Below are 8646 nucleotides of genomic sequence, written 5' to 3' on the forward strand. Positions count from 1 at the left end.
GCAGCAGCTGCAGCGTGCGGCCTGAGGGGGGCGCTGTCCACCAGGCTCAGACCAGCAGAGAGCAGACAGCGCCTCCTGGTGGTGGAGCGACAGGTTCAATCATCACTGTGTTTACACTGCAAAAACTCAAAATCTTTCCAAGAATATTTGTCTTATTTCTTGTCAAAATGTCTCATTTCTAGTCAAAACTAATCTCTTTCCACTTAAAATAAGACTCATCACCTAAAAATTAACTTGTTTTTAGATCATTTTCACTTGTTTCAAACTAATTTTCACTTGAAATAAGTAGAAAAATCTGATAGTGAAAGGAAGTTTTTTGTGCTTTTAATAAGAAAGAAAAACTTGCTCCACTATCAGATTTTTCTACTTATTTCAAGTGAAAATATGATTGAAACAAGTAAAAAATGTCTTAAAAACAAGCTGCTTTTTAATGTGATGAGTCTTATTTTAGGTAGAATAAGATTTGTTCGGACTAGAAATGACATTTTGACTAGAAATAAGACAAATATTCTTGGTAAGATATTTGAGTTTTTGCAGTGTATATATGAGAATTAACTCATTTATTATATTATTATTAATAATATTATTATTATTGTTGTTATCACTTCCTGCTGAATGAGTTCATATGTTTTTGTACAGTTTGTACGATGTGTTGATCTGATGAGGAACGACATGTAGAGACATTTTAAATAAAACTATTATAATGTAACTGCACAGTTTATAAAATAGTGACGAATGATTCAGAAATTAACTGGAACAACTGAATTTAACCACTTCACTTTTTCTTTTTTCGTCTTTTTCTGTCTTCTTTTTCTTCTTCTTCATCTTCATCATCATCTTCTTCGTCTTTTTCTTTGTCTTCTTTCTCTTTTTCGTCTTTGTCTTCTTTTTCCTCTTCTTCCTCTTTGTCTTTTTCAAATCAAATCAAATAAACTTTATTTGTCCCGGGAAGGAAATTCATCTTGGGCATAATACAGCTGCTTTGTACTTGTACAATATACATACACAGTCCATACATCATAGTAGCAACACTGGCACACATATCCAAGAGAGAAAGAGAGAAAGAAAAAAAAAGTGCGGAGAGTGCGATAAATAGTTTAAAATACTCATAAAACAAGTTCAAAAAATATACACAAACATACAAAAAAAACTTTTTTTTCTTTGTCTTCTTTCTCTTTTTCGTCTTTGTCTTCTTTTTCCTCTTCTTCATCTTCGTCTTTTTCTTCGTCTTCATCATCATCTTCTTTATCTTCTTTTTTTTCTACTTCTTCATGCAGAAATATGTTGTTTATCTTTACCGGTAGTTTAGGAAACACAGTCATATACTACTACTACAATAACTACTACTGATAATAAAAATAATAATAATAATAGTAATAATATTAATATTCTAGTAGAGTTCATGAGTCGAGTGTCACAGGTTTGATTTGTCCCGTCACTTCTCCGTCTAAATCACATGATGAATGAGTGAAACAGTCACAAGCTGTAAAAAACTGCAGCCTCAGCTCATCACACGGTGACTCTCACACACACACACACACACACACACACACACACACAGAGGATGTGGGTTTGTACAATAACACAACTCTTATCTTATGATAAACTTTTATTTTATTTTATTTTAGAGTTTGAAACTAAGTTTTACAGACTCGACTTGAACGCAGCTCAATAATCAAAGTCGTTATATATTATTATTATTATATTGATCGAAACCCTTTGACTGAGCGGCGTTCAGTGACAATGACAGGAAGAGGCCTCGTGTGTCATAATCGTCCTGGTCATCATGATCACACAGCAGAGGTATTATGGGATGCCAGTCACGTCCCATCGCTGAAGGTCACTGGGATGCGGTGGTGAACTCTGAGTCACCTGCAGCAGTTCCTCAAAGTGGCTGCACGATGTCATCATCATCATTTTATACTGTCTCTGCTGTTTTTAACTGAAATTACCATTTAAATTGCTGTTTTTTATGATTTTTAAACTGTAAAGTGTCTTTGAGCATTTGAAAAAGCGCTTTTAAATAAAATGTATTATTTCTAATTATCATCCTCCTCATCATCATCATCATCGGCTCAGTTTCTGTTTCGTTTCCTCCTCTTCCTCCCTCTGAGGTCGTCGAGGTCGTCTGCCCCCCTGAAGACTTCTGGGAACTCAGTCTGACTGTTGTTACTCTGAAGAGCTGCAGCAGATTCTTAGAAGATCAAACTATAGAGCTCGTATCCCTCCGCCACAGAAACTAGTCCCAGCTTAGAGAGTATAATATATTATATAATAATATAATGATAAAAGTAAAAAACATCAGTGTCTCTCAGTCTGGAGTTTGTGAATGAAGAAGTTTCATCATCGTCATATTTGCTCTGACACGACTCCCAGTTCAACATTTAAAGGGATAGTTCAACATTTTTGGCAAATTGGCCCATTGCCATAATCCCTATAGTCATAGCAGTAGGTTCGTTACCTTTAATTGTCGGTGCAAGCTATTATTAGAACGGTGGAGCAGAGCCGTGAGCTGCTCAGAGCTAGGCTACAGTCGGAGGCTCGTTATGGGATTTCTTGGTTTCCCTCATCACAAACTCATCAAATACACAATCCAACAACTCCACAACGCTCTGGTGGACAAGTTGTGAGCTGCACATTCACCACACTATGAGATAATAACACAACGTTACCACACAGAGTTGTTTTAGAGGGAAATACATGCAAAACCGCTGATGCGCGTTGCCTTCAGGGACAATTTTTCATCATCAGTCTCTGTATTTCCCTCTAAAACAACTCTGTGTGGTAACGTTGTGTTATTATCTCATAGCGTGGTGAATGTGCAGCTCACAACTTGTCCACCAGAGCGTTGTGGAGTTGTTGGATTGTGTATTTGATGAGGGAAACCAAGAAATCCCATTAGCCTCCGTAGCGTAGCTCTGAGCAGCTCACGGCTCTGCTCCGCCATTCTAAAAATAGCTTGCACCGACAATTAAAGGTAACGAACCTACTGCTATGACTATAGGGACTATGGTGATGGGAATGGCCAATTTGCCAAAATGTTGAACTATCCCTTTAATCCACTTCTAATGTTTGGAGTTTGAATCCAGCGGGGGAAGCTTTCTGTCTTCCTCTCTGTTTCTGGTGTTGATGTGTGAAACTGTTACGGCGCCACACACAGGCCTGGTGGACGTACTGCAGCGTTTTCAGTGGATCAGAGTGGACGCAGTAGTTGGGTCATTTACAAAAGTTCCGTGACCGTGGAGAGCGAAGGTTCGTTTCTCACTGGATTTGTTATCTATGAAGGTTAAATAGAAAATTTAGCTAGGGTGCCCCGCCCAAAAATGTGGGGAAATTTTTTGAGGGCCCTAAATCCAAAATGGCTACCGTCCGCCAAGCTGGAAATGATCTTTTAAAAGGTTTGGCCCACAGTGCTGCATAATACATGGTTTCTATGACTATTTGGGTCAAGAAGTTCATAAATGAAGTAGATTTATTGATTTGACCTATTTTTGACCTTCAAATTCAAGATGGACGCCAATTTTTGGCCCTTTAAATGGCCATTTTTCAAAATCGTCATAGAGCCTCAATATTAGGCTCAAATGAAAGCTCTGCTCATACTGAGTTCAGTTTGGGACAGTAAAATTACAAGTAGGCCACACGGAAGTCATCTCAAAGGTCAAAAAGATCAAGGTTTGTGGTGAGAAACAAACTTTGCTGATGTTCTTTTCCATTAGTTACCTGAACTGTGTTGGTCAGTGGTCCCATCAATTCATTATGAACCAGGAAATCATTTTACACTTCTCAATAGCATAAAATATCTCTAGAGTTATCTTCTGCAGTGATTCAACAAAGCTTACCTTACTCTTTAATACAGTAATACCTCACTCAACCAATGCTAGTGAGTCGGGCGGCTTGTCGGGTCCAGGCTTCAGCACCCATGTGTCGGGCCACATCGGGTCCCAGTGAGGTCCAGTGAGAAACTAACCTTCGCTCTCCACGGTCACGGAACTTCTGTAAATGACCCAACTACAGCAGAGGTTTCCGGAAACGATGACGCGTGTTTCCGTTTGGACAAGGCCTGAGGAGGTGGGCGGGGCTTCAGCGGAGCAGCAGCAGTTCTGTTTACTTTCATCATTATTATAACTCTAGTTGCCGTGGCGTTCCAGAGAAGCGGCCGGGACAGGAAGTGACGCGAGGAGATTCTGGGGAACGACAACGAGGTCATGCTGGGAGAGGCGTCCACACAAAAACACACTCAGAGAGGGCGTTTTAATGGCCGACGGCTTCTGTGGAAAGTTGAGTTTGATCTGATCTGATGTGAGATCAGCTGAGAGAGATAAATGATCTGAACAGGAAGCAGACCAGTCGCGTATCAAAGAGTAAAGACAAAGACAAACAATAACAACAACAACAACAGATGACACAGTTCTCAGGAAAAAACTCTCTGACTGACAGGAGGAAGTGACGCCGTGTTTGTTTTGGTTGGTTTTTGCTGTGTCATCACAATAAAGCAGAAAGATGAATGTGTGTCTGGAGGACAGGTCAGGCCTCACACTACTACACACACACACAAAGACACACACAACCACACCAGTGCAGACACACCTTCTTCTCCTGAACTGTGAAGTCAACTTTAACTTCTCTGGAAGAGAAAGAGACGCTGTGGAAACTTCTTAATCAATAATCAATAAACATCTACATAGTGTTTCTGGGGACACGATACACCGAGGCCCAGTTCCAATCCGCCCCCTAAAGCCCTGAACCCTCACTGACTAAAGTGCCGTCAGCTCTAAGTGACAGAGTGTGAGAGTGTGTGAGGGTCCAGATGCTGTAAATATGAATGGAACAGCACTTACACACTCTCACCACACGTTACCTTGACAACACAATGTTGATGACTCCGCTCTTGGACCGATTATTTACCGTACTTTCAACGCGCACAAGGTGTGTGAGGTGGACGGACTCAAAACAAAATGTTCCTGGATCAGATCTGATCAAATCATCATCAATAATCACAAACTGCACGTTAATACTGACAGTAAACTTACTCTTTTTTTTTTTCTTTCTGTTTTTGGTTGTTGCTCCTGTCCATTAACAATAAAGAGAGCGGCGGAGCTCTCTCTGTCTACGTGTTAATTTACTTCTTTTTTTTTTGTTAACGTTCCGACGGCATCTCATGTGTTTGACTGGTTTGACTTCACAACGCTATGAACTGTGGGTAATTCCCCTACCCAAAGTCAGCATCGGTGCTGACTTACGGTAAGGGGGCAGTAAGGGCTCATTCACTGACTCACTGACTTGATGATCTGACAGTGGAACAGCCCTCACACACTCACAGACTTCCCGTGAACGCGCCTCTAAATCAGTGAGTCCGTGAGGGGTCGGATTGGAATTGGGCCTGAGTCGTCAACCAAGGAAACGTCACTTCCGGTCAGAGCCGTTACATGGCTGGGTATAAAGATATAAAAGTTCAGGTTGTGGTTTTTCAATTTATTTGCGGTGTAAAATGGTACACAACAACAACTCTTACGGTGCGTTCACACCGGACACGAGTAAAATATTCGCCTCGCTCTACTCGCTCGAGTTTGCCCGCTGGAATATTTGTTTTTACTCGCGGCATTCGCGCAAATATTTCACTTGAGTTCAATATTTTGAACTGGAGCGAATTTTGCATTTTTGCTTCATTCGCGTCGCGCCATTCGCGTCATTCCTCCAGGCTGAACTGAAATTGTCTGAACTTGTATCTTTCAATGTTTTTCGTCACTTCTTAAAGGTCCGACAACAAAAATCAATAGAGCGGTGCCTTTGCTGACCAACCTTGTCACCATGACCCCCTTGCTCCTTGCACTTTTGTTTTAACCTTATACTGTATTATGGCCCTATTTATTATAATGTAATATTGTAATGTATTTCGTATTTATAATGTTGACGACGTGTGCTGCTGTCCTCTTGGCCAGGTCGCCCTTGAAAATGAGATCTCGATCTCAACGGGTCTTTTACCTGGTTAAATAAAGGCTAAATAAAAAAATAATTTGCGTCGCGCCATTTGCGTCATTCGCGCTGCCGGCACAAATTCGCGTCCATTCGCGTCTGTACATTGACTTTGTATGTAATCTTATCGCGCAAAAAATTCACCTCGCGCCCGGTGTGAACACGCCGTTAGGCATCGTCTCCGAGTGTGTAGAGCCGGCCAGCGGCGACCAAGGGAACGCCACCTAAACGTCAGACAGACAGTTCCTCCATAGACAGACGGATGTGACCGACTGGGAAAGAGCCAATATTTAAAAATGTAGGCCTACGGACAACAATGGACCCGGATCGTGATGAGTTTTCAAACTAAGACATGACAGTGGACAAGCGTTAGACAAAGGTTTAAAATGCTGCGTTTTCACACGTACATGTCTATTAGTCCAGTCATTTTATGAGAAAAGGTTAAACAAATTGCAACAGAAGCAAACTCAACTGGTTTTGTATCCTCAACATGTCCTGAGTGAGGGGAAAAAAGCCCCGAAGAATCCCATTAGGGGAAAGTTTAGAAAAACACCCAAACATCTCCCATTTATATGCATATAAAACATTTTTTTCACGTGAATAGGGTAAAATTTTTTACCTTTACATATCTCCATGAAAATTACTGAGTTGATTACTTACATTAAGACAAACAAAAAATGTATTACAAGTTTTTAGAAATTCTTTGTTAACATGAGCAAAATTAAATACCTGCTCTACTAAGGATGTGGCTGTCTTGAAAAATTGCAGTCATCTTGAAATTTAAAGTGGTTTCTTGTCGGTTGACCGATGGAGTCAACTAATTCCAATTTTCATGCCGGTACCACCACAGCAACTTCATATATACATGTGCCATCAAAACGGTGGAATTTATGCAGATTTATGCAAATTTATGCACATGTATGCAAATTTGCTCATGTTAACAAAGAATTTCAAAAAACTTGTAATACATTTTTTGTTTGTCTTAATGTAAGTAATCAACTCAGTAATTTTCATGGAGATATCTAAAGGTTAAAAATGTTACCCTATTCACGTGAAAACAATGTTTTATATGCGTATAAATGGGATATGTTGGGGTGTTTTTCTAAACTTTTCCCTAATGGGATTCTTCGGGGCTTTTTTCCCCTCAATCAGGACATGCTGAGGATACAAAATCAGTTGAGTTTGCTTCTGTTGCAATTTGTTTAACGTTGACCCCTTTTTTGGCCTAAAATTACTGGACTACATGGGGGAATCGGTTTGTTTTCCCCCACGGCTCTGACCGGAAGTGACGTTTCCTTGGTTACCGACTCGGTGTATAAAGTGAGGGACCAGTCAATGAAGTGAGGGACTGTCTTTGTGTGTCTCTGTGTGTCTTCTGCTGAGCTGTTAACAGGGTTTGTCCCCTCTGAGCCACCGTAGGACTCCACATCTCCAGGTTCGATGCCTGATCACCAGAATCAGCGGCGTCACTTTTCCAATAAACTCTTTTTGACTCATTTCCTTCACAGCAGAGAGAGTTGTTGTGAAATCGAGAGTTGAGCCGCCGGTCGCCACCGTGTTTCTTCCCCTCCTGCTCTCTGATCCAACTCTGTTCCTCTTTCAACAGTTTTATTTCCTTCCATTGCTCAAGTGAAACCGTCGCCCTCGACAACAACGCTTCAGCTCTTCCCCTTGTGTAACGGTCAGTGGAGCGAGGCGCCACAGCGTAAAACCACAGCTCTGTCAGCAGCGTCCTCCTCTAGCTCCGCCCACTCCTTCTGCCAGAAAAAACACCACAACGCCACACTGCAAAAACTCAACATCTTACCAAGAATATTTGTCTCATTTCTAGTCAAAACAAATCTCATTATACCTAAAATATGTAGATTTATACACATACATAGTTATACATAAAAAAGTAGCTTGTTTTTAGACACTTTTTACTTATTTCAAGTCTATTTTCACTTGAAATAAGTAGAAAAATCTGATAGTGGAGCAAGTTTTTCTTTCTTATTACAAGCACTCACTGGCATTTTTCTACTTATTTCAAGTGAAAATTAGTTTGAAACAAGTGAAAATGATCTAAAAACAAGTTCATTTTTAGGTGATGAGTCTTATTTTAAGTGGAAAGAAATTAGTTTTGACTAGAAATGAGACATTTTGACAAGAAATGAGACAAATATTCTTGGAAAGATTTAGAGTTTTTGCAGTTCAGTTCCTCCTCATGCATGAGTAAAAGTAGAAACGCTGCTGCAGAGGGAGTTTTCCTCTCTCAGAGTCTGGTTGTGTGACTCACAGTGGGAGGGAATCGAACCTGCAACACCTGGTAGAAAGGTACAGGAAGCGCTGTGTTCTCCTACAGTCCTGTGTGGACCATGAACACAACACTGACATCTCGTTGTGGATCGACCAATGAGACGAGTCGACCAGACAGATTATTGGTCGATCAGGTTATTGATCAATGTAAAATGTAAACAGGCGACTGAGTGATTATTTGTTGTTATGTTGTCTATCAGTTGTGTGTCTGTTTGAGTGTGTTGTGTGTTAAGTGTTGGGTATCTGTTGTGTATGTATTGTCTGTCCGTTGTGTGTCAGTCGTGTATAAGTTGTTTGTCTGTTGTGTATGTGTTGTGAATGTATTGTGAATGTATTGTGAATGTATTGTGTGTCAGTTGTGTATAAGTTGTGTATAAG

Source organism: Trachurus trachurus (assembly GCF_905171665.1).
Source record: "Trachurus trachurus genome assembly, chromosome: 24".
In the NCBI taxonomy this organism is placed as follows: Eukaryota; Metazoa; Chordata; class Actinopteri; order Carangiformes; family Carangidae; genus Trachurus; species Trachurus trachurus.